The following is a 26,193-nucleotide window of genomic DNA, read 5'->3' as shown; positions in this document are numbered from 1 at the left end:
CGATCAGGGGACCAGGAGTTTGATTGCTCGCTATGACATGTGCTGACCACCAGGGGGCGGGGCAGAATGAAGGAAGGCCCCGGCTGGTAGCAGGAAGGCCCTGATCAGCCCTGATCGCTGGCCAGGCCTAGGGACCCTATCCTTTTACGAATTTCGTGCACTGGGCCTCTAGTGTGGTAATAAAATGTTCCTCTTGGCACTCGCAGTGAACCACTGTGTTCTCATGTTTCATCAAATTGCCATAAACTAGACCAGTGGTCGGCAAACTGCGGCTTGCGAGCCACATGCGGCTCTTTGGCCCCTTGAGTGTGGCTCTTCCACAAAATTCCATGTGCGGGCACGCACGTACAGTGTGATTGAAACTTCGTGGCCTATGCGCAGAAGTCAGTTTTCGGCCTGGGCGAATCTATTTTGAAGAAGTGGCGTTAGAAGAAGTGGGGGTTGTCGGTCGGTTGGGCGACGGGAGACGTTGTGGAGTGAAAGAAGATGTAGTGTTGAGGATTGAGAAAGGTATGTTGAGATGGTTTGGACATATAGAGAAGATGAACGAAAGGAGTTAGACGAAACAAGTATACAAGACGAGTGTGGATGGGAGAGTTGGAAGGGGTCGACCTCAGCGAACGAACGTACCTCAGTCAGATTGAGGGCGTTTTTAGCAAAGGCCAGCTTAGGAGTACCCTAATTAAGTTAATAACAATGTACCTACCTATATAGTTTAAGTTTAAAAAATTTGGCTCTCAAAAGAAATTTCAATCGTTGTACTGTTGATATTTGGCTCTGTTGACTAATGAGTTTGCTGACCACTGAACTAGACCATATCTTTTGAATTTAATCCTTTCTTTCCATATCTATTGTTAATGTCTTAGTTATGGTCCTCATTATCTCTTGCTCTTAATATTACAGTAGACTTTTAGCTTTTCTCAGCTTCTTTTTTTTTTCTACTTCATGTTTTCTTCTCCTCCATGCTTTCCTCTCCTGTAATAATTCCTTCTCATCCACAGGATACATATAGATAAACATATTAGTGTAGAAAGGTATATATATATTTTTTGTAACAAGGTATTTAAACAAATCTGTTCCTTGTCTACTTTTCTAACCTCATTTCTCGCTAATCTATAGAATTTTACTTCTCCCTTATATTATGTGATTTTTCAAACACATAATGTGTTTGCATATATTCTTTCCCCTGGAACATGCTCTCCCTTTCCCCCAAATGCATGTGTGCATGCGCGCGCATGCGCACACACACACACTCACACTCACACTCACATACCTCATGGAATTCTGCCTGGCAACCAGTTAATCTTTTGGAACTCAAATCAAAGGTTATCTCCCTTCTAACTCCAACCCCTTACCACCAAGATCCACAGAGGTAATCACCCTCTGTTCTGTGCTCCTCTTTATCCCATACAAACATCTATTGTTGCATATTACATTTTATTATTTGTTTACATATTTGCTTCTTTACTAGATTGAGTCTTGAGGTCAGGTTATTGACCTCAGGAAAATCCTTTTTTATGGAGTCTTTGATTCTGAGAGTCTACCATGTAATGATTTTTCTTTTCTTGGGAAACAGATACTATTAGTAAAGACTGCTTGTCAATTATTCTAAGAATGGTGCCCCAAAGCCAGTTTGAATCCCTAGTTAGTAACAGGCTGTATATTTACAAAAGGGGAAAGAACATTCTAATTTTCAAATATTGTATTTTTAATTTTTTAAAAACATATTTTTATTGATTTGAGAGAGTAAGGGAGAGGCAGTGAGAGGGAGAAACACCAATGATGAAAGAGAATCATTGATTGGCTGTCTCCTGCATGCCACACCCTGGGGATTGAACCCGCAACCCGGGCATGTGCCCTGACCAGGAATTGAACTGTGACCTTCTGGTTCACAGGTCAACACTCAACCACTGAGCCATGCTGGCCAGCTCAAATATTGTATTTAAAGGACCCTCTTTAGAAATGTGCTGTTTTGCTTTTTATGTTTTGCTTATGGGCTGGGAAGAAACCTGTCCCTTGTTGTTCTAAATGAGGTTAGAAACTTCTGTTTGTCAATGTTGGTCTACAGTTTCTTTCCAGAGGGAAGTAATAAAAGGGGTAAGAATTTTTCTCCTTTCCTGGAGTAGTCACTTGGTCATGCTGGCTGAAGCTCAGCTGTGAATGGCAGGACCCTGTGTTTCCTGCCAGCCTAAGTGAGCTTAGCCAGCTTCAGGATCTTGGCCATTAGATTAATTGAGGCATCTCATCCTGAGGGTAAGAAAGTTGTAGATAAAAACCTTGTCATGTTTGGCCTTGAGTTTGTCAAATAGTTGTAATCACTCGATACATGTTTGTATAGTTAGATCGAACCTATTCTTTTCTTTTTTGAAGAGAGTTTAGCATCACTCTGCTGCACATGCATCAGCAGGTCATTGTTAATATATGTTATGTTAAGTATATATATTTTATGTTAAGTATATTATAAACTATACACTTATATTATTATCACAGCACTTGCCTTACCTTTGAGTATTAAATTCAGTTTTGATGAATGAGCAAAGAATAGCAGATATATGACCAAAGTGGGGGAAAAATCAACATGGCTGTCGTGGGGGAAGAAGTAGAAGTGTTAGAAAGGTTAAGTGTAGGATCTCTGTGGAATGAGTCAAACAGTAAGATGTATGCAGACAGTGACATGGTCTTGCTGTTTACTGAAGGACTCCTTGTCTCTAGAACAGTGCCTGGTAAACAGTTGGCCCTGAGTTATTCAGTGAATGGAAAGCTGCTTTGATGAAGACCAAACTGCTCTGCAAAAGTTGCTGTTTATGTGTCAGGTCTTCTTCTTTTGTACCACATGTGAATTAGTATTATTCAAGACTTAAGTCATGGTTTTGTTTAGTCTACTTTCTGTTGTTGCTAGGACTTTGGTATTATTTCCGCCCCCCCCCCGCCCCCCATTGGCTAGTCTGGGGTTAATAATGGTATTGGAGTAACATGCTTTCTGGAAACATAAATGAAGAGCTCTTTGTTGATTCCTAAAGTGAGGGGGACGAGTTATATAATTCAGAGCAGATTTTGACCAGTTTCCTGTTACAGGCTTCAGTTGCTTATCCCCTAACCATGGAAACACATGGAGATGAATGGGAATGCAAGGAGATTATTATGTGACATATCCCAGTGAGAAATTTGATGGGAAATAAAGGAAAAAGTATATTTGAGGGTTGAAATGCTGGTTGAATTAAAAAAAAAATCCACAAATGAAGGAACAGTTACATTTACAGTTGAAAGATTTCTTAATTTGCAAATCAGGAACAGAAAAAGCAGTTCAGATGTAGTAAGTCATTTTAAAATGCAAAACTGAGTTTTGTAGTTATCTAAAATCTTTTTGGAGAACAGTATTTTGCATATTTTATGATTACTGTTACATCAACAGTTGCTTTGTTTTTGCCATTTTAAGCAAGAGAGTGAGTGAAAGAGGTCAGTGTATTATGTACTAGCAACAGCTGGCTGATAGCATTGAATACTTACATAATTAAATATATGTGTTGGCTGTTGTCCTAACAACTCTGTAGGTGGAGGCTCCAGAAAGCATGCAGAAACTTGCTTCAGCAGGATTAAAGAAGAGATCAACATGATCTAAGCCTGTGCTTTCAGCCAAGAGTGATTTCCTATTGTTTTGTTTTGAAAGATGTTCTACTTATTCTTGGTGTGTGTGTGTTTATACAACAGCAGAGGAAAAAAGGACTCTTCTGTTTAATTCTCCCTTTACTCTATGCTCTAAGTGTGGAAAACACAATCTTGCTTAATTTTTAGTCACTCAGTAGTGTTGTTAAATTAACTGATAACAAATGTAATAAAAAATGCATGACCTTTCAACCATAGGACATGATACTAAAACTGTTTCTGTTTCTTACTATGGTTTCCCTTAGGTTTAGGTGTCCTCTCGGCCATTTTAAAGAAATTACTTTGATTTTAGACTACACTAAAGCATGGTTGTCTATGATCATGAAAAATTGGGATGAGGTGGCAGTGAAGGAGAAATCAAATCCACGGGTAATATGCAACTGTGCTTTTAGCTAATAGCCTTACCTGTGGGTACAAATCCTGCTCAAAGTACCCTGTGTTTACTTGTGTTACTGTTTTTATAGTTGAAGGGCTGAGGCCTTTGAGTACAGTCTTTGATGATTGGATGGCTCCTTTATGGGTGTTAGAAAAAGATGCCATTCCTTGTAAGACCCAGAATGGCTGTGTGTGGCTGCCCCATGTGAATAACCCTGTATTTAATCATTTCTATTTGTCTGTACCCCATTTCAAAGTTCCTAAGGGGCAGCCACTATGTTTTTATCCCAGCACCTAGTACAGTGGTTGACAATGATAGTTGAACAAAGGAATGAACCAACTCATATGTTTGCATTCTCTATATATTTATCCTTTGGACTCCCATACAGCCTTTGTCAGAATTAGAGTCTTCTTTTGTAGCTTTTTATAGAACATTTTCGGTATCTCTCTTTCCTATTACATTGTATTACTTTGAATTAAATTTAGCTGCATGTCATAGAAAACCCAAAAAGTGGAGGCTTAAATAAGATAGGGGTTTTATTTTTCTTTATATAATGCAAAGTGCATAGTTAGAAAGTTGCTGGCTTTGATTTACCAATTCATAGAAGGTGAAAGGTAAGTCTGCAGTTTTATGGTCTTTGCATGATGGTGTAAAATGGTGGTTAATCTCCAGCCATCACATGTACTTTCCAAAGTAGAGGAAGTACCAAAGGGGACAGTGCCAGTTGATTTTGTCCCTCCTTTAGAGGAGCTTATAGGAAGTCTCATTCAAAACCTGTGTTTACATCTCATTGGCTGGAACCATACCACATGACTAACTCTATTGGTAAGGGAGGCCGGGAAATGTAGTATATTATCATTTGGTTAAGACTGGTCACATTGTTATTCCCAGCAGAACTGGAGTTCTGTTACTAAGGAGGAAAAGGAGCTGGGGGCTAACCATGTCTCTGCTGCAGGTTGTCATTTTAGAGCAAAATACTATTTCATTTATTTTTCTCACTTGTCAGTGGGTGAGACAAACAACCCTTCTTTCTCCTGTTTATTCAGAATGTTAAGAAACCACATAGTTGACAGTTGAGAACTTTTCTTTTTTTGGTTACTCTGAGCTGTCTCTGATGAAGTAATAACAAAATACACAGGAGAGGCTCATGGCTTAGATGTTGCACACCTAAATAATAATAAAGAAAAAAAGAATACAGTAGGTACTTGAAAAACATCATTTTGATCTATAACAACTAGGGGTCCAGTGCACAAATTTGTGCACCTTGAAAGGAACTGTGGGCAGCGAGGCTGCGGTGGGCACAAGGGTGGATCTTGGCCCATCCTCTGCGCCCCCACCCGAGTCCTCCCCCTGTGGTTTCCGGTCACCTGTCTGCCAGCAACCCTTGCTGCCGCCGCTCCCATGCGCTGACAGTGCTGGCCCCGCTCGCACCCACGGATGGCGCAGAGTGATTGGGGCCAGTGCCAGCAGCAGGTGTGAGTGGGGCTGGCACCGCCAGTGGGTGCGAGTGGCGGCTGCTGCCCCGATCGCCCCTCAGGAGCAGGGGGAGGTGGAGAAGTCCTCAGGGGCGATTGGGGCCAGCAGCTACTGCTCACACCAGCTGATGGTGCCGAGTGATCAGGACCAGTATCAGGCGCCGGCAGTGGGTGTGAGAGGCAGCTGCCAGCTCTGGTTGCTCCTCAGAACCAGGGGGAGGTAGAGAAACCCTGAGGGACGATCGGGGCTGGCAGCTGCTGCTCGCACCTGCTGACAGTGCCAAGCGATCGGTGCCAGCACTACGGTAGCGGCAGTGGGTGTGAGTGGGGCTGGAGCCGGCAGCAGGTGCGAGAGTCGGCAGCAGGTGTGAGCACCCGCCAGGACTGTGGCACGCAGGAGCAAAGGATTTTCAGTAACCACCAGAGGCTTGCTCCGATGACAGTGACGATGCCCCGCCTTGGTCTGGCACCCGGGCTCACCTGCTCCACCACCCTGCCACGGCCAACGTCTGCCATGTTTTGTGCTCGCCCCCTGGTGGTCAGTGCACGTCATAGTGACCAATTCTTTGGTTGTTCAGTTGTTCCGCTGTTTGGTTTATTTGCATATTAGGGTTTTATACATATAGTAGATGAGAAGAAAAAAAATTGCTTCCTGGACAAGGCCACTTTTCTGTGTCAAGTTTTCCCCATGTCTGGACTCTGTGGGCTCTGGTTTCCTCCCATATCCCAAAGCTGTGCATGTGAGGTGAATTGGCCTGACGAAGTGAGTCTAAGTGAGTGTGGGTGTGAGTGGCCCTGTGATGATGGAAGGGCATCCTGGCCAAGGTGGGTCCCACCTTGCATCCTGACCTGCTGGGAGAGACTCTGGTCACCCAAGACCAGGAATGGAATCAGTGGGGTGGAAAATCGTTATCTTGTTTTTATTCGTCTTTCTTACATGTATGTAGAGCTCTCATTTACTTCACTGTTTAATATTGGAAGTGTTTTGGGTCTTATTTACAAGTTTGATAATGTTTTTTGTGACCAGTAATATGCAGTAGGAACTTAACTCTTGTTTCTATCCATTAGCCTAGGGTAAAATTGGTTTTGTTATCATCATTTGGCTTAAAGTTTTGGTTTCCAATAAACTACCCACAATGTTAAGTGAGGACTTAGTGTAATTGGGATTTTCACATACTTACTTTCTAGTCTTAAGATCTGCAATGAACATATTTGAAATGGAATCTATAAGGAAAATATTTCATTGGTTCTAAGATTCAGTTTTGTAACATATTGTAAACCTGGTTTAGAAACTAGAAATTGTAAAAGACAAAAAAATACATATGAAATATATTTTTATTTATTTCAGAGAGGAAGGGAGAGGGAGAGAGAGATAGAAACATCAGTGATGAAAGAGAATCATTGATTGGCTGCCTCTTGCACGCCCCATACTGGGGATCGAGCCCGCAAACTGGGCATCTGTACCCTGACTGGGGATCGAACTGTGACCTCCTGGTTCATAGGTTGATGCTCAACACTGAGCCATGCCGGCTGGGCTAGAAATTGTAAAATATTTTACTTTAAAGAAGCAGAATTTAAAATTGTAGATTAGAAAAGGTCTTAAAAAACTGAAACACAGGTTGAGAGTTAAATTTATACTATAATTCATTGTGAGAAAATAGTATTTTATATAACTCTAAAAAATTTGTTTCAGCTGGAGAACAATGCTTCTTTTCACAAAGATGGAAATGCAGTGTTTTACATTTAACTTGAAAAATATGAAAAGTTAGATGTAACCAGTGAAAATCTAAGCAATGGGAAGCAGTCCTACAAAACTTGCTGTAGATTTTCTGTAGGTTGGTGACATTGGATATTATTAGAAGAAAGGTAAGACTATCTAATTCCCATCCTAGAATCCAGCCTGAACATTCTACAATAGGTGTTTTTGTGTTCCTGAAGAGATACCCTGCTGAACCATTGTCAGGACTACCCAAGCATGTTTTTGTCTTGTTTGCCTCATTCTTTTTTTTTTTTTTTCTGTTACAATGCAATTTTTTTTGGTTCCTGAGTTAATTCTTTTATTTTTAGGTTTTAAAAGTACTATTTTTTACCTTTTTTTTTTTTTTTTACAAATAGGTGTACATGTGTCTCCATTTTCCCCATTGACCTTCCCCTGGCCTCCCCCCCCCCCGCACATGCCCTCACCTCCCTGGTGTCTGTGTCCATTGATTATGCTTATATGTATGCATACCAGTCCTTTGGTTGATTTCTTACCCCCCGGCACCCCCGTCCCTCCCCTGCCTTCCTGCTGAAGTTTGTCTGTTCAATGCTTCTTTATCTCTATCTATTTTTGTTCATCAGTTTATAATGTTCTTCATATTCCACAAATGAGTGAGATCATGTTATATTTATTTTTCTCTGACTGGCTTATTTCACTTAGCATAATTCTCTCCAGTTCCATCCATGCTGTTGCAAATGGTAAGAATTCCTTCTTTTTTATAGCAGTGTAGTATTCCTTTGTGTAGATGTACCATAGTTTTCTAATCTTCTCATCTGCTGATGGGCACTTAGGCTGTTTCCAAATCTTAGCTATTGTAAATTGTGCTGCTATGAACATAGTGGTGCATATATCCTTTCTGATTGGTGTTTCTGTTTTCTTGGGATATATTCCTAGAAGTGGGTTTATTGGGTCAAATGGGAGTTCCATTTTTAATTTTTTGAGGAAACGCCATACTGTTTTCCACATTGGTTTGACCAGTCTGCATTCCCACCAGCAGTGCAAGAGGGTTCCTTTTTCTCCGCATCCTCTCCAGCACTTGTCGTTTGTTGATTTATTGATGATAGCCATTCTGATAGGTGTGAGATGGTACCACATTGTCATTTTGATTTTCATCTCTTGGATGATTAGGGACTTTGAGCATGTTTTTATATGTCTCTTGGCCTTCTGTATGTCCTGTTTCAAAATAAGGACCTGTATTTAGGTCCTTAGCCCATTTTTTTATTGGATTGTTTATCTTCCTTTTGTTAAGTTGTATGAGTTCCCTGTAAATGTTGGAGATTAAATCCTTATCGGAGATAACATTGACAAATATGTTCTCCCATGCAGTGGGATTTCTTGTTTCTTTGTTGATGGTTTCTTTTGCTGTGCAGAAGCTTTTTATTTTGATGTAGTGACCCCAAATAGCTGCAGCAATCTTGAGAAAGAAGAACAAAGTTGGAGGGATCACAATACCAGATATCAAGCTATATTACAAAGCCACTGTTCTCAAAACTGCCTGACACTGGCACAAGAACAGATGTATAGACTAATGAAACAGAACAGAGAACCCAGAAATTGACCCAAGCCACTATGCTCAATTAATATTTGACAAAGGAGGCAAGAGCATACAATGGAGTCAAGACAGTCTCTTCAACAAATGGTGTTGGGAAAATTGGACAGATACATGCAAAAAAATGAAACTAGACCACCAACTTACACCATACACAAAAATAAACTCAAAATGGATAAAGGACTTGAACGTAAGATGGAAAAACCATAAAAATCTTAGAAGCCATAGGCAGCAAAATAGCAGACATTTGTTGTAGCAATATCTTTACAGCTCCTAGGGCAATGGAAAGTAAGGAAAAAATAAACTAATGGCTCATTGTTTAGTGTTGTTTTTTCTTATGGTGAGAGAGAGAGAGAGAGAGAGAGAGAGAGAGAGAGAGAGAGAGAGAGAGAGAGACTGACTTTCTCAATGTACAATAAAGGGACATTGTATCTTATATATGAATGTTAATGCAGGCCAATTCCCACCTAATAAAGACTGAATAAAATGAAGACTTGCCAAAACCAAAAACCAAAAAAAAAAAAAAAAAACAAACCCCCAAAGTGACAGAATCATATGATAGAAACTGTTTTGTGACAAATACAAATTAAGGTATATGTCAGGACCTCTTTTACAATATATTTTAGAAATCAACAGCTTATCCTTTGTGCCAGCCGGTGATATGCTTTCTAGATCATAAATTTCTTTTCTATTATAAGCAGGATCAGATAAGCAAGTTTATGACAAAACTTAAACGTTTAATTTGATGCTTTCCTTAAGAGTCTGTGAATATTTTATGATGGTTACTGAAGGGAAAGACTTGTTTTGCTTTAAATGCGAAAAAGCTTTGAGTCACCTTTTTAAAAATAGGCTTTTGGACATCCGCAGCTGAAACACTGATTAATTTACTGTTTTGATGTTATTTTAATAACAAAGGTTTTGGTGTCATTGATCATTTGAATGTAAAAGGGTAATTAAAAAACCACGAAAATAGAACTGATGGGTATTGCATTGTGCAAATCCTGGGCACATGGTACCTTGTGTATGTGTTTCTGATCCCTTCATTGTCCCACTGCCTAATTAACTTTGGGCAACTGTTAGAGCCTCAGAACTGGGTGTTAGGGGAGAACACAGATGCAGCTGAGTCCCTGGGTCTTGGGAATAAGTCCCTGTGTCGTTGGGATTAGAGAAGGGGGCTTATCTGTAGTTCTGGTGGGGATGAGAGGATATCAAAGACCTAGAATCCAGGGAGTCTTCTCCAGTAGACCTAGGGCACTGTTTCTGAACCTTATCAACCCCAGTGGTCCTTTTGTATAACAAATATTTTGCAGTGTATCTTTTATTCTGAAGTGAAATTCATGAATAATACAGTCTACTACACACAATGACAAATAATGCAAGTGATATAATTAAAATAAGGGAAAATAAACAAACAATAATGTAATATATATTTCAAAATATAAATGCTCAGACACAAATATACTGGAAGACTTAATGGGATTGCCTATGTATGTATAGAATCACATTGAATGTGGAGTGATGAATGCATTCTGATATTTGTGTAGCCTTAACAGCTTGAATACCAAGAATGACACTTGCCTTCCCAGAATGGATGACAACTCTTGGTAAAATTCTTAATCAAACGAAGTATGCTTTTCCCTCCAATTGCACAAAAGTTCAGTTCCTGAAATTAAGAGGTACATTGTGTTTATATGTAAAATAGAGTCAGATTCTAGGAGCAGGTATTGTAATTATGTTCTTTACATGCATGAATGTTAATGGGATGATCAGAAATCATGTAGGACATGTGAAATTCTTTGTATAGACAGATTTATGCAAAGAGGACATCTAGCACCTCTGGCTTTTGTCCCATAAATGGCCACTAAAAACCAGAAAGATTTGACAGATTTAACCTGTTAATAATTTAAATTGCTTATGGCCTGAAGCACCCAAAACAAGATTAAAAAAATCTAAAAAAAAAAAAAACTATACACACACACACACACACACACACACGCACACACACACAGTGTATCATTTATATATAAATGAATAATGTCAAAAAGTGCCTTAAATGAGACTGTCTTATTGAAAATTTCCAAAGGGTATGAACAAGCAATTTATAGAAGAAGAAATGCAAGTGGCAAAATAATATGAAAAAATTTTCATTCTTACCAGTGGTCAGAGAAATACAAATTAAAATGAGATACTATTTTTTCCCAAGTAGATTGAATTTTTTTTTAGTAAATCCAGTGTTTCTAAGATGCTAGGAAATGTTTACTCAGATACATTGCTGGTGGGAGTTTTAATTATTAATTTTTTCTAGGAAAGTAATTTTTTGATAGGTGTAAACATTAGAAAAATATATATCCCTGTGTTTTATGACCCTCTCCTACAGATTAGAAACACTTGTCTGGAAGGGTAATACAAAGTCACTTATTGTGCTATTGTTTATAACAGTAGAAGGGATTACAACAAATCTTACTCTTCCCTCCCTCCCTCTCTTTCTCTCTCCCTCCTCTTATCTCTCTTGACTCTCTCTCTTCTCCCTCCCCTTTCTTCCCCCCCACTCCCTTAAACCATGTATTCTGGAATAATTTCATAACGGCATATCTAAGGCTACCTCATTCTTTTTTATGTGTGGATTCATAGAATACTTCTTTGTTGTCTTATTTCTTTATGGATTTACTAGAGGCCCGATGCATGAAATGGGTGCAAGTAGGCCTTCACAGCCCTAGGTGCCTCGTGGCCCCGTGGCCCTGGCCCCCCCCCCCCGCTCACTGGTCATTCTGCAAGGTCATTCCGCCGTCCAGTCTAATTAGCATATTTGCTCTTTATTATATAGGATAGCGTTCAATTTTATATACATGACATTTTATTTAACTACTCACCTATTGACAAACATTTAGTTTTTTCCCTAATGGCCATTATAAATATTATTTATAAATATGTTTTCACTGGAACTTTATAGAGTTAAAATTTTTTAACTTGCATCTTGAAATAATGTACTATTGGAAAGTTGCAAAAATAATGCAGTTAATCTCCATAGACCTTTTGCCTAGCTTCCTCTAATGGTCAGATGCCTTACATTACCATATTCCTATATAATAAAAGGCTGATATGCAAATTGACCGAACAGCAGAACAACTTATTGCTGTTATGCGCACTGACCTCCAGGGGCAGGCACTCAATGCAGGAGCTGCCCCCTGGTGGTCAGTGCACCCCCACAGGGGGAGTGCCACTCAGCCAGAAGTTGGGCTTATGGCTGGTGTGTGGAGCAGCTGGTGAGTCGGACATCCCCTGAGGGCTCTTGGACTTCGAGAGGACAAAGGCTAGGCTGAGGGACCCTCCCACCCGAGTGCACGAATTTTGTGCACTGGGCCTCTAGTGCAATAATAAAAACAGGAAATTAAGAATGATACAGCACTATTAACTATTATACAGATCTTATTCAAATTTTGTCTTTTTTCTGGTCTAGGATCCAGGATCCAGTTTAAGATCTTACATTTTATGTGGTTGTCATGTCACAATTGCTTCCAATCTGGGGTGGTTCCTCAGTCTGTCTTTGACTTTTACTGGTATGACATTGACACTTTTGAAGAGTATTGGCTCTGTTGTAGAATATTGCCTAATTTGTGGTTTTCCTTTGATATTTCCTCTAGATTAGATTCAGAGGTTCTGCATTTTATTAAGAATGTGTGTGGGAGTGATAGATATGTGTCCTTCTCAGTGTGTCATACCAAGGAGAGTCAGGGTATTACATATCTTTTTAATCAACTTTAACATGTAGTAACAAGGTGTTAAATTTACTTAATTAAGGTGGTGACTTTCAGCTTTCTCCTTAGTAAAATTACAATCTCCCCCTTTAGAATTAATTTTTTGTGATACATTTATTATTGAAAATATCCTGTTTCTCATCATGCTTTTACCATTAAATTTAGCATCCACTGATCATTCCTGCTTGAAACAGTTAAAACTGTGTTATTTATCAGGTGGTGATTTTTCTACTTTTATCAAGCCATTGACAATAATGATTAAAATCTTACTGTAAGGAAGAGCAGACTCTTCTCCTTTGTTTGTTTGTTTATTTATTCATGCATTTATTTCATGATGGAGCACAGGTATTTTTACTTTATTCTGTGTGATGTAATCACTATTACTATTTTATTGCTTAAATTATTCTGGATTAGGTCAATGGAAACTCTAAATTGACTTCTTACTTTCTGGTAGTTTAGGCTCATCTGATACTTTCCTTGCCTTAGTCTTTTCATTGAGAGTGGTATAAAGAAACCTAATCTGAGCACCAGGTATGTTCCTTGCTACTGGGAAGTAGTTGCTTCTAGGCACTGTTAGTAGATAGAGCTAGGAAATGTGTATATGTACACAAACATCTGTATCTATTTCTTTTTTTTGTGACTGTCCTAAATTGTTTATTAGGTAAGGATTTTACAAACATTACTTATATTAGCGGTAACGGTGGAGCTGGAGAGTATTGTGCCTTCTCCAAGCTGCACGGCGAGAACCACCAATAGTGTGGTGGAACTTGTGGCCCTTCCCAAGGCCATGGCTCTTGTGGCCCGCAGATGTCAGCCCTGTGCTTGTGGACTGGTTTGGTGATCCACTGAGTGTCAGGATTTCTTCTGATAGCTTTATGGAATGGATCAATGAGAATAACCTCAAAGAATTTGTACGTGGAATCTTCACCAACCCAGTAAGAATTCAGGACTCTCAGAGCCCCACAGTGGCGTCCAGCTCGCTCCTCGGCAACAGACTGAAGACTTCGAGCAAACTTCAGCTGGTTAACACCGTGATGGACAGGCTTGCCTTAGGTCGCACCCTTAGGAACAGGGCGCTTGCGCCACCACGGCGCACACGAATCCGATATATCACATAATCTTGCTTGGCCTTGTAGCTCAGCCTGCGCGCTTTGTCAGGCCGCGTGGGGCGAGGGCCCTGTGGAGCGCAGAGAGGGAGGTGGCGGTACTGTCAGCAGCGCACCCGGAGAAGGAAGCGCATTACATCCGACTGCTTCTTCCTCCATAGCTCCTGGATGTACTTGTAAGCGCCCATCTTGGTTTACCTGATGGCTGCGGCCAGACGGAAAGCTGTATCTATTTCTATATGTATACTGCACAGGATTCATTTCAGGCTTTCCTCCTTTTCATATACCTAACTCCATTCTGTAACAGCGAGAAACACAGCTCTCATTTTCTACAGTGTATTAATGTTATTTGTTCAATTCAATTAAACAAATAGTTTAGTTTCAAAATTACCGATCACCCCATGAAAAGACATTTTCTAAATAGAAGATAATGTTTAAGTTTTTTTTGTCTTTCATTTTATAGAATGTAGTCAAAATGTTGCTTTCCAAAGTTACATAGGTTAGTTCTTTCCTTTGCTACTCCATTTAATGTTGTTACCTTATTAATTTGTAATTCAATTAGGTTAACTTGTTACTACTTGTATTCCACTATAGATTCTGCTTACTTCCTGTCTGGTGTTAATTTTGTTTATTTATTTTTAAATTGAATTTATTGGGGTGACATTGGTTAATAAAATTATACCAGTTTTAGGTATATAATTCTACAATACATCATCTATATATTGTATTGTATGTTTACCACCCAAGTCAAGTGTCCTTCCATCATCATTCATTCTCCCTTTACCTTCTTTTACTCCCTCAAACCTCCTTTCCCTCTGGCAATCACCATACTGTTGTCTGTGTCCATGAGTCTCTTTTTAAAAATTTATTGTTGACAGTATTACAGATGTCCCCCATTTCTCCCCTCTTTGCCTCCCTCCACCCAGCCCTCAGTCTTTCTTTTTTTCTTTGCTTAATCCCTTCACCCTTCTACCCATCCCCCACTCCCCTCCCCTCTGACAGTTGTCAGTCTGTTCTCTGTATCCATACTCTGTCTAGTAGTATTCCAAAAAGGCAAAAAACATACAATGGGGTAAAGACAGTCTATTCAATAAATGGTGTTGGAAAAATTGGACCTATATGTGCAAAAAAAAAGGAAACTAGACCACCGTACATAAGAATAAACTCAAAATGGATTCATTGAACTATAAAGAGTGACCTTATTTCTGGGCTCTCTATTCTGTTCCATTGATCTATATGTCTTTTTTTTATGTCAGTACCATGCTGTTTTGATTACTATGGCCTTATAATACAGTTTGGTAGTAGGTTACATGATTCTTTCAATTTTTTTCTTTTTTCTCAAGATTGTTGTGGCTATTTGGGGTCTTTTGTGGTTTCATATAAAGTTTTGGAATATTTGTTTTTCTATGGTGTCTTGCTATAGAAGGTGCATTGAATCTATAGATTCCTTTGATAGTATGGACATTTTAATGATGTTAATTCTTCTTTATGAACACAGTATATGTTTCCACTTAATTGTATCTTTAATTTATTTCTGCATTGATTTATCATTATCTGAGTACAGATCTTTTACATCTTTGTTTAAATTTATTCCTATGTATTTTGTTTTTTATGAAGCATTTGTAAATGGGATTGTTTTCTTAGTTTCTCTTCCTGATAGTTCATTATTGGTGAATAAAAATACAACTGATTTCTGGTTATTTATTTTGTATCTTGCCACTTTACTGAATTTGTTATTGAGGAAATTTATGTGTCATTTTCCCCACTTGGTGTTGGGGCTGGGGTCCTTATGATATCTTGAGAAAAAGAAATTTCTGAGACTCCCATGTTAAAATGAGTGATTTTTATTTGCGTGAAATTACATCCCTGGGTTCCAAAGTCCCATTCCAGTCATAGAAGTGTAGCTGATGTTTCAGTAAAGCTAAAAGCAAAGCCAGTATCCAAAGTTTCCGTTACATGTTGCAGCCGGGTCAAGTTCAGCATCAGGCTAGTTGTAATTCATTAGTCCATTATGTGTGGGGGTCCACATGGCTGTGGGCCACATGGGAGAATGATAGGAAGCAGGGGTGAGAGAGCCACGCAAGCCAGGAGTCAAGGGCAACCTGCCAAGAGAGTGGACTGCTTTATTTAGGGAATTAAATATAACAAATTTTAGGTCCTTGTAGTGGCCACGCCCATTCTGGCTAATGACCTGTTCCCAGGTGTAACTGACAAGAAAATACCTTCCCAGTATGACTTAAGTTTACTGGGCATGTGTCTATTCTTCCCCCTGTCCAACCCCTTTCCCCAGCAATTTGTGGGAAATAGACAGGTGGCTCCCTGGCGAGTGTAAAGCTTGAGCTTCCTGGTGAAGCTGCCTAAATGACATGCTTATAGTATTTTCCTTCCCTTTGCTCCTTTCCTGTTATTAATAACAAGTTAATTACAACAGTATCAAATTCATTTATCAGTTCTAGGAGTTTTTTGGTGGAATCTTTAGGGTTCTCTGATACAGTATCATGTCATCTCTAAATAATGACAGCTTTACTTTTTCCTTTCCAATTTGGATGTTTTTTATTTCTTCTTGTCTGATTACTGTGGCTAGGTCTTCCAGTACTGTGTTGAATAAGAGTGTTGAAAACAGACATCCTGTGTTGTTCTCAATCTTAAGGGAACAAAGTTACATAGATTATGTAACTTTGCCACCTCATTCAATCTGGTTATGCTATTAATTTGTAATTCAATTAGGTTAACTTGTTACCACTTGTATTCCATTATGGATTCTGCTCACTTCCTCTCTGATGTCAATTTTGTTTTGAGTATGTGAAACATTAGCACAATTCTCAAAGTCAAAACTATACTAAATAGTTTTCTCAGAGAAGTATCACTGACCATTCATTCTTTTTAGCGTCCTCATTACTGTATCCTTTTCATCCTCATCCTACCTGTCTCCCATTAGCTTCTAGTTTGTTCTTTCTTTTCTATATGTATGAGCACAAATCCAGTCTTGATTTTTCTATTTCTATCCTGCCTTTTACATTTATTAATTGGAATTTTACTATGAGGAAGAACTATTTTTTCCTCAATTTTTATTCATTTATTTATATCAATATAGACTCAAGGTTATATATTCTGTGGGTTGAAGCCCACAGAATAAATATAAAGAGTTTGTATGCAGAATTCATGTATATTATTAAAGTTTCCCTAAATGATAGCATATTATACACTAGAGGCCTGGTGCACAAAAATTTGTGCACTGGGGGGGCGGGGGAAGAGAGGGTCCCTCAGCCCGGCCTGTGCCCTCTCGCAGTCTGGGACCCCTCAGGGGATGACCACCTGCTGGCTTAGGCCCGCTCCCCGGGGATTGGGCCTAAGATGGCAATCAGACATCCCTCTGGCAGCCCAGCAGCCCTCGGGGATGTCCACTTGCCAGCAGCGGGAGCAGGCCCTAACTGCAGTCGGACATCCTTAGCGCTGCTGAGGAGGCAGGAGAGGCTCCCACCACCACCGCTGTACTGGCAGCCATCAGCCTGGTTTGTGGTTGAGCAGAGCCCCTCCCATGTGAGAGCGCCCTGACCACCAGAGGGCAGCTCCTGCATTGAGCGTCTGCCCCCTGGTGGTCAGTGTGTGTCATAGTGACCAATCATTCCCAGTCCTTCTGCTGTTAGGGTCAGTTTGCATATTACCCTTTTACTATATAGGATAGAGGCCTGGTTCATGGGTGGGGGCCAGCTGGTTTGCCCTGAAGGGTGTCCCGGATCAGGGTGGGGTCCCCCTTGGGTGCCTGGCCAGCCTGGATGAGGGGATGATTGCTGTTTGCAGCTGGTCACACCCCCTTCAGGGTGGGGGTCCCCACTGGGGTGCCTGGCCAGTCTGGGTGAGGGGCTGAGGGCTGTTTTCAGGCTGGTGGGTGACTGAAGCTCCCAACCTCTCCTTTTTTTCTTTTTTTTTTAAATTCTGGGATTTATTTACCTTCTATGGCTGTCACTGGAACTGAGAGCCGGCTTTAGCTCTGAGGCTCAGCTCCAGCTCTGAGACCTCGGCTGCTGAAAGCAGGTATCTGGGTTTGGCTTCTATAATTGAAACACTGTTGCAGCTCCAGCTCTGAGGCCCAGCTGGCTGAAAGCAGGTTTCTGGGGTTTGTTTAGCTTCAATAATTGCAACATTGTTTCTTAGAGTGCAGCTCAGAGCCCAGCAGCGGCAGGCAGGGAACCTTAGCTTCCTCCATCACTGGAGTAAGCAAGCCTCCTGTTTGCTTCAGCTGCCTGGCTGCCGGCCGCCATCTTGGTTGGCAGTTAATTTGCATATAGCCCTGATTAGCCAATGGGAAGCATGTCGGAAGTACGGGTAATTACCATGTTTGTCTATTATTAGATAGGATATCCTTTTATTTTTTTATAATATGGTCCAGAATCTGCTTCAGTTGATAGTGAATATCCTATTTTTGTTGTGGCTGTATAGTATTCCATTGAGTGGCCGTATCATGGTTTATTCAACTACTTTCCTATCTGTGGGCATTTAGGTTGTTTCCAGCATTTTGCTGTTCCTAATAGTGCTGTAATGAGTAAAATTTGCATGTGTATTTTTGTATTGTTGGATGTGTATCTTCAGGATAAATTTTCATACATAAATATTACCAAAGCATTCTCCAAAAGAAGTAATAATTTGCTTCTTACTGGGAATGTATAAAAATTGCATGTTTCCTCTAAAGCTTTCAAGCAGAATGTTGTTGTTGTTATCCATTATAATTTCACCATTAGTAAAGTTAAATGATATCTCAGGGTTTTAATTTTCATTTCTCTAATTGTGAATGAGTTAGAACATCTTTTTATGTGTTTGGCGATTTTATACCTTTTTGTAAATCGTTCATGTCTCTTTGTTATTTTTTATCAGTTGTCTTTCAATAATATGAGTTTTCTTATGTATTATGGATATATGTAAAAAACATGCTCTTTCAATTTTTCAATTACTTTTTGACTTTGCTTATGGTGTTTTTTGGACATATAAAATAATTTGTTATTACATTTATGCATTTTTTTCCCTATTTCTCTTGGATTTTGAGTCATGGCTAAGTCATAGGCTAAAAGTAGGTTACACCATCTTATTTTGTGTAAGTGTACTTTATGATGTTTCCACATAGACGAACTTGTCCACCAACACATTTTTCAGAATGTATCCCTGTCAAGTGGCACATGATCATCTATATAATAAAAGCCTAAGCGACCTTTATGGTGGAACAACCAGAATGACTGGTCACGATGGTGCACACTGATCACCAAGGGCAGATGCTCAATGCAGGAGCTGTCCCCTGGTGGTCAGTGCGCTCCCACAGGGGGAGCACCACTCAGCCGGAATCTGGGCTCATGCCTAGGAAGCGCAGTTGTGGCGGCGGGAACCTCTCCCGCCTCTGCGGCAGCGCTAAGGAGCAGCAAGCAGGCGGGCAGTAAGGAGCGAGGGGTCCTGGATTGCAAGAGGGCACAGGCTGGGCTAAGGAACCCCCTGCCCTCCAATGCAGTAATTTTGTGCACCGGGCCTCTAGTATTTTATAATTATCTAAGTTGCTTTATATTTCATATGACATATATTTTTCTTTAAGTTAATGAAATGTTGTTTAGGAATGTTTGTATTTTTATTCTACTGGTTACCTTTGTCTTTATACATTTTAAATGCCTGTATTGTTATCTATTTAATCGTTTATCATCATTTTGTTAGAGTTTAAATGGTTTCCTTGAATTTTTGCCTTTTGCCAACCAATGAACTTATTTTATTCTCATTTCTTCACATTTTTTGCATTATTTCTGTTTTGTCACAACATACAGCATTTGCACATTAATATTCCAATTTCAAAGATTAATGTCCTCACCTTTATTTTTAGTCTTATATCTACAATTATATGTATGAATGGGCTTATCACTTTTTTTGCTAAATTTAAAAAAAATTTTTTTTGATTATATTAGCTCATCCTGCAGCATATTCTTTAAAAGGGCTTCTTAGATTTTTGTAAGTTTAAAATGTTTTTGTGTAGCATTGATACTTAAAAGGACAGCTTGGTTTGATATAAAATTCAGTATTTATACTTTCATTGAATTTCTTAAAAATGCAGCTGCATTGTTGCCTTGAGTTGTATTTTGTTTTAGATAACTGGAATGCTAGTTAAGTTTGTTTGCCTTTGTTCATTATTTTATCTTTTGCCTGCCCCTACCCCCCCACCAATTTTATATTAAACTAGAGGCCTGGTGCACGAAATTTGTGTGGGTGGGGGGGTCCCCTCAGCCCAGCCTGCACCCTCTCCAATCTGGGACCCCTCAGGGGATGTCCCGGGGATCGGGCCTAAACCTGCAGTTGGACATCCCTCTCACTATCCTGGACCGCTGGCTCCTAATTGCTCACTTGCCTGCCTGCCTGGTCGCCCCTAACTGCCCCCCCTGCTGGCCATCTTGTGATGACATTGGGTGGCCATCTTGTGACACGAGGGCATGAGGGTCAATTTGCATATTATCTCTTTATTATATAGGATGGATTCCCAAGTGGTGGTTTTTCAAGATGTGACTTTATATTTGAAGTTAGTTTTTTTATAAATATGTGCCAAATTAAGGAAAACAGGATGAATTTCGTGACAGTGAAAGCACTGTTAGTAGTGTTTAATCTCCTTTTTTTTTTCAAAGATGGTTAAAACTAGGACAGGTTGTCACTTGTCTGGAATTGTTTTCTCAATTAGCAAGACTTTACTAAGACTGAATGTTGTCTGTCACTGTCTACAGCTGTGATTCTTTTTATTCTGATTGAAAGAAAATCTTTACTTTCTGTGTATAGCTTTATATAGAAATCTAGCACAACAGGGCACTTTTGGATCAAATCTTGAGCCTTAAAAAAACATTTCAAAATGTAATTTAACAATGTTGTTTTTTTTCAGCAAGGCAAGGCTGTTTATAACAGGGCACATTTAAACCCGTGTTTCTTGTGTGCTATCCTGCAAAGAGGTATCTTGTTTTATCATCAAAGTTTTGTGACATCAGAATGTGATTTTAAGAACAGAAAAATAAGAGGTTTTGATACTAATGATAATATAGAATGTAATGCCTTCAATGAACAATCAGTATTTTGTGAGAAATAAAAAAACAGGTTAGGAAGAATACATGGTGTAAGATTTGTTGTTGCCTCACATTAGTTGGGGACATTTCCTATTGGCCTGCTTCAACTCAGTTGTTTCATTGTTGTCATAAATGCATGAAGTTCTTTTATTTCTTTATTTTTAAAATATGTTTTTATTAATTTTAGAGAGAGGAAGGAAGAGATAGAGAGAGATAGAAACATTGATGATGAGAGAGAAACATCAATCGGCTCCCTACTGGGGAGATCAAGCCCACAACCTGGGCGTGTGCCATGACCAGGAATTGAACTGGTGACCTCTCGGTGCACGGGATGACACTCAATCCACTGAACCACAGCTGCCAGGCTGAAGTTCTTTTAAAAGATGGCCTCTCTCTGAAGATGAATCCCTATAAAGAGCCCCATAGGAAGTTGTCATAAAGCTCCGAAATGGGACCTGGAGTCTAAAATGCTCCCAGGCAGCCACAATCCTGTGCGAGCTGACCTTTGGGAAACCCAGTCCTTTCTTGCTGTTAATCGTGTGTCACCCCATCCCTGGTCCTCATGATTGGGCTGGATTGAACCAGTATCTGCCTGGGTCTAAATTCTGTGTTCCTTCCATTTTACCATGGTTTACAAATTTATTGAATTCCTACTTTATGCCGGGCAGTGTGTTAGGGGCCAAGGATAAAAACACACAGATTCCTGTCTTTTATTTGATAGGAAAGACAGTGTGCCAGTTATTAATTTATTGTTTCTCAGCCCCAAATCCAGCATTTCTTGCTTTACTTCATGAGACTGGAACTGGCCCTGTAATAGTTCTCCTTTGTTAGCAGCTGCAACGTTAGCTTTGTCAGTGAAGGGTGCTGGAGGGAAAGTGCAACGTGATAGCAGCAGGAAAGCACTTCTCTTCCTGGTTCCAGTGCTCCTTCCTTCTGGTCTCCGCAGGAGCCAGGTGTGGGTGTGTGGAGCACCTGGTGAAGCTCATGTGACAGTATAGGTCCTGCCTCCTATCCAGTGACACCGTAGGCCATTTCCCTCAAGAAACACTGGTTCCAGTGTACCACACAATTTGCTCTCTGGTCTTCCATTCCTTCTCTGACTGGATAACATTTATCTTTCATTATCCAGATATAACAGCACTTCTTTCTAGAATCCTTCCCTAAACTCCCAGCCCAAGTTACATTTCCTAACTTGTACTCCCTTAAAGCATATTGTATTTATTTACCATAGCTATATTATCCTATTACAATATGCAGTAGTCATCCATTGTCCATGGGGGATGTGTTCTAAGACCACCGATGGATGCCTGGACATAAACATGTTTTTTATGTTTCTCTTTTTTTGGTATGTTTCTATTGTTTATTTATTTTCATTGTAGTTAGCATAGATTCAGTAGATTACCATTGTAAACCAATATTTGGTTAAAAATTCCTAGTTTTATTTATACTTAGATATTTATCTATTAGAAAAAATTGCTTTTATAGTGTTTTGTATTCTTCAAAATTGGGATTAATAAAATTATTCTTTCATCTTTCACACAGTGATTTTTAGGGGAAGAAAATCACCAGGGGGATACACCATAATGTCTATTTAAAACCTATTGTATAATTCCACCTGGGGATAAATGATGTTTTCTTTGCTATTGATTGTTGTTTGGTAAAGGTTTATGTTGTGACATTGATTATCATAGTCATAGACACTTTAAGAATTATTCAGAATTAAATGATAAGGAATTCTATTTTTATTGTATTAGGCTTATGTTTCATAAGGCTGGTCTTAGTTAGCTGATTTTCAGAAATATCATTGATTGTTGATCTGTAGACTTTAAAAACTATTATTCTTTCCAATTGTAATAAAAAAATAGCTTGCAGATTGTAGAGCATTTGGAAATATAATTAAAAGTCACCTGTACCGCCCTTATGTAGTGGTTACCATGGTTAACATGTTGGCATATATCTTTCCAATATTTTTCTGTATTGGTCTCTTTTACATGGATGAAATGTTTGTGCTATTTTTGTATCCTACTTAAAAACATTTAGGTTTATTATATGATACTAGAGGCCCAATGCATGAAATTTGTGCAAAAGCCTTGGCCCTGGCCCTTGCTCGCTGTGGCCGTGGCCGGGGGGCTTCTGCTGCCTCTGCCTCGGCCCCCGCCTGCTGTGGCTTTGCCTGGAAAGAAGGATGTCCAGGAGGACGTTGGATGTCCGGTCTAATTAGCATATTACCCTTTTATTATTATAGATATTAATTTTAAATGGCTGTGTGATAGTTCATTTTGTGGCTATACGATAACATATACATTCTTTGGTTGAGTACTTAAATTTTATTCAATTTATTATTCACTACTGTAAATATATTGATTACTATAAATATCAAATAAATGAACATCTTTGGGAATAAGTCTTTGTGTTGATTTCTGTGATTATTTTAAAATGTAGAGCAGGTTCATGAAGATAGAATTTGGGTAAAAGAATGAGCATTTTAAAGATTCTGCATTTTTTTGGCCACGTTCTCTAAAATAATATATCAATTAGTGTATGAGTGACAGAGACACACTTTCCCTCATGTGCTTTTAGAGCTAGCATTTTCCTTGTTCAATTTAATAGTAATTGGGACGATAGCTCATTGTTTTAATATGTATTTCTTTGATTATAAATAAAATTGAGTATTTCTACATTTATTTGGGTTAGTTACCATTTGCATTGCCTTTATTATAGATTTTATGTCTTTCCAGTATACTCACTTGAGCTTCTTGTATATTGAGAATTAGCTCTAGGAAAACTTTTAAAGTCAGAACTGCTTTACCAGGCTCATAAAAGCAATAATCAGGGAATAATTAAACATTTAAATCTTGACAGGTTTTGCAGGTCTACTGTGAATTGATTTAATGATATTCCTATGTACCCACCATTGTCTGCTTGAGTACTTTGAGTATTAAAAAAAGGAAATTGAGATTATGATATGCTATGATAATTATTTTACTAATAATGATGAATATATTTAAAAAATAAACTGAAGTATATATTTCATGCAACAAAAGCTATTTTAAAAGATTTTCTTAAAGTAGGAAAAAGGCAATAATGACTGAAATTCTTTAGGCACTATGGGTTGGGTAAGGTGCTTTGTGACCTTTTTCCGAAGAGGTTTTGTGGTTCACATTGATAAGCTGCCATTCATTGTCCTGTTTCTTTGTCTTTGGCTCTCTCCAGTTTTCCTTCCTGAGTCCTTGGACTGGTTCCTACAAAATTGTGAGTTCACAGTGGTGCCCTCTGGGCCAGGGCATCTCTGGGCCAGCAGACCCTAAGCAGCCACTGCTGCTGAGAGCAGGTGCACGTGCAGATGGCGTGGTCGGGCCAGCCTGCCTTCTGCTTGGTGGTGCTGCAGAAGGTGATTGATAATACAGTTTACTCCACATAATGGTCTGAGGCAAGGGGAGCAAGAGTACCAGGCTGAATGAAAGTCAGAGCTGGCAGAATAAACACACACACTTAATTTAATTTGTAGTTTTGTTAAACTTCCTTATTAGTGCTCTTAACCGGTGGCCTTGGTGCTTGCAGTTTTCTCTCCTTGCCTCCTCTCTTGTTCTGTATCTTTTTAGGGAGGTGGTGATGATAGACACAAAAAGGGCTGCAAGCAGCCATCCTGAGTTGGATATGGTGTTCAGTTGTTAATGCGTACATAGCTTAGGATGGACTCCAGGCAGTGTGCAGTAAAGGGACCTTGTTATGTATCAAAGTCTGGCATTTGTCTTTTCTAGTGGTTGTCTCCAAAATGGGGTGTACATACCCCTATGGTAGATAAAACAATGCATTGGGATTTGGGTTGGAAGGAAACACTAAAACCTTCATTTTTATCACATTCTTTTAAAACTTCCATTTCTATATATCTTTCATGTTTATAATTAATTTGTAATAGTAATGCAAGTATATAATTTATAAGTGTATTTTGGGGAGGTATATTCGAAAGTTTTTGATTTTTAACTTTGTTTTCTCAGCATGTGTGTGGTTTTACATTTTCTAGGACTTTGTCTTATGAGCTTTGTTGTAGAGGTATGGCAGCTTTTACTTATTCTTATGAGTAGGAAACTAGGACATTAACATAGGTTACTGTTTATCTATTAAGAGTTTTTGTGTGTTTTTTCCTCTGAGTAAAGAGAATGCTTAATAGACTTACTGGAGTACATATGAAGAACATGAAGTCAAGGACAATTCTCACTTGTTTTTTTAGCCGGGATTTTATTCTGAATTTGAAACTATCAAAATGACTAAGGATTTTAGAGATGACTAGCACAGACGTATTTTCAGTTGTTATTTAACCTCAGAGTTCACTTGGGGTTTTATAACTATTTTGGGCAGCTTTCTGCTTGGAACCCCAAACATCATGAGATCTTGTGAATTCTGCTTATAACTAATAAATGAGTGTAATGATTATAACTTGTCCCTGGATTGCTTCATCTTTACTTCTTTTAAAAGTTTTTTATAATGATTAAGACCATTTTGGGCTTCTAATTTGGTATTCCACAGAATTTCTGCCTGGGTCACAGAGGGATTATTTTTTTGGAACTCTGAAATTTTATTATTCTTGTGGTTCAAAAATCGTGAAACCACTGTAGAAAGCTTACTGATGGGAATTTCAACTATGAGAATTTATAGTCATCATTTTTGCATTTTCCCCCTTAGGGTACATTTTTTTGAGGCTTTATTTTTAGTTTGTTAGCATTGCAGAACATATGAAAGAATAACCAAACCTTTTGGATAAATGTGGAAAACCAGTGTTTTGAGGGGCCAAAATTAAGTGAGGATGGGAGTTCTCAGTAGTGTTGAGAAGTTGAGAGAGCCAGAACTTTCTCAGGAGCAAGAGGTCACGTCTCAGCTGCTGCCAGAGGGGGTGGCCTTCAGATTCTAAAGACAGCCTCACACTTTTCTTCCTCCCTTTTCATTTACTTGACAGTTATATTTTAACTAGAGGCCCAGTGCACGAATTCATGCATGGGTGGGTCCAGCCAGCCTGCCTGATCAGGGCCTGATCAGGGCTAGGCTGGCTGGGGGGAGGGGCCAAGGGCGTTGGGCTGGTGGGCCCCACCCCTAATTGGCATGGGGGGACAATCAGGGGCGGGGCTGTCTGGGGGGAGGGGCTGGGGGCTGATTAGGGTGGTGGCGGCCCATCGGGGGTGAGGCTGGCCTTGGGGAGGGGCTGCAGGAGGTTGGTTGGCCGGCCGGCCTTGCACTCTATTGGGGTAGGGGGGTGATCAGGGGTGGGGCCGGCCAGGGTGAGGGTCTCTGGGGATTGGCCTGCTGCCCTGCCCTCGATCAGGGTGGGAGAGGCCTATTGGGCTGGTTCGCTGGCCGCAATGGGCGTCATAGCGACCAGTTGTTCCAGTCATTATGGCGTTCCGGTTGCTGGCTTTTTATATATATAGATTGTGCATTTATTTAT

General features: G+C 39.6%; 1 protein-coding gene and 1 pseudogene across 4 annotated transcripts in view; one reads left to right on the top strand and one right to left on the bottom strand.

Annotated features, from left to right (window-relative positions):
* Positions 1–26,193, top strand: part of CDKAL1 (CDK5 regulatory subunit associated protein 1 like 1) — a 628,254-nt gene that overhangs the window by 103,529 nt on the left and 498,532 nt on the right. The window lies entirely within an intron of this gene.
* On the bottom strand, positions 13,215–13,901 carry LOC102421090 (annotated as a pseudogene).

Source organism: Myotis lucifugus, unplaced genomic scaffold (assembly GCF_000147115.1).
Source record: "Myotis lucifugus unplaced genomic scaffold, Myoluc2.0 scaffold_122, whole genome shotgun sequence".
NCBI classification, from domain to species: domain Eukaryota; kingdom Metazoa; phylum Chordata; class Mammalia; order Chiroptera; family Vespertilionidae; genus Myotis; species Myotis lucifugus.
This window is presented reverse-complemented; position numbering and strand designations above follow the sequence as displayed.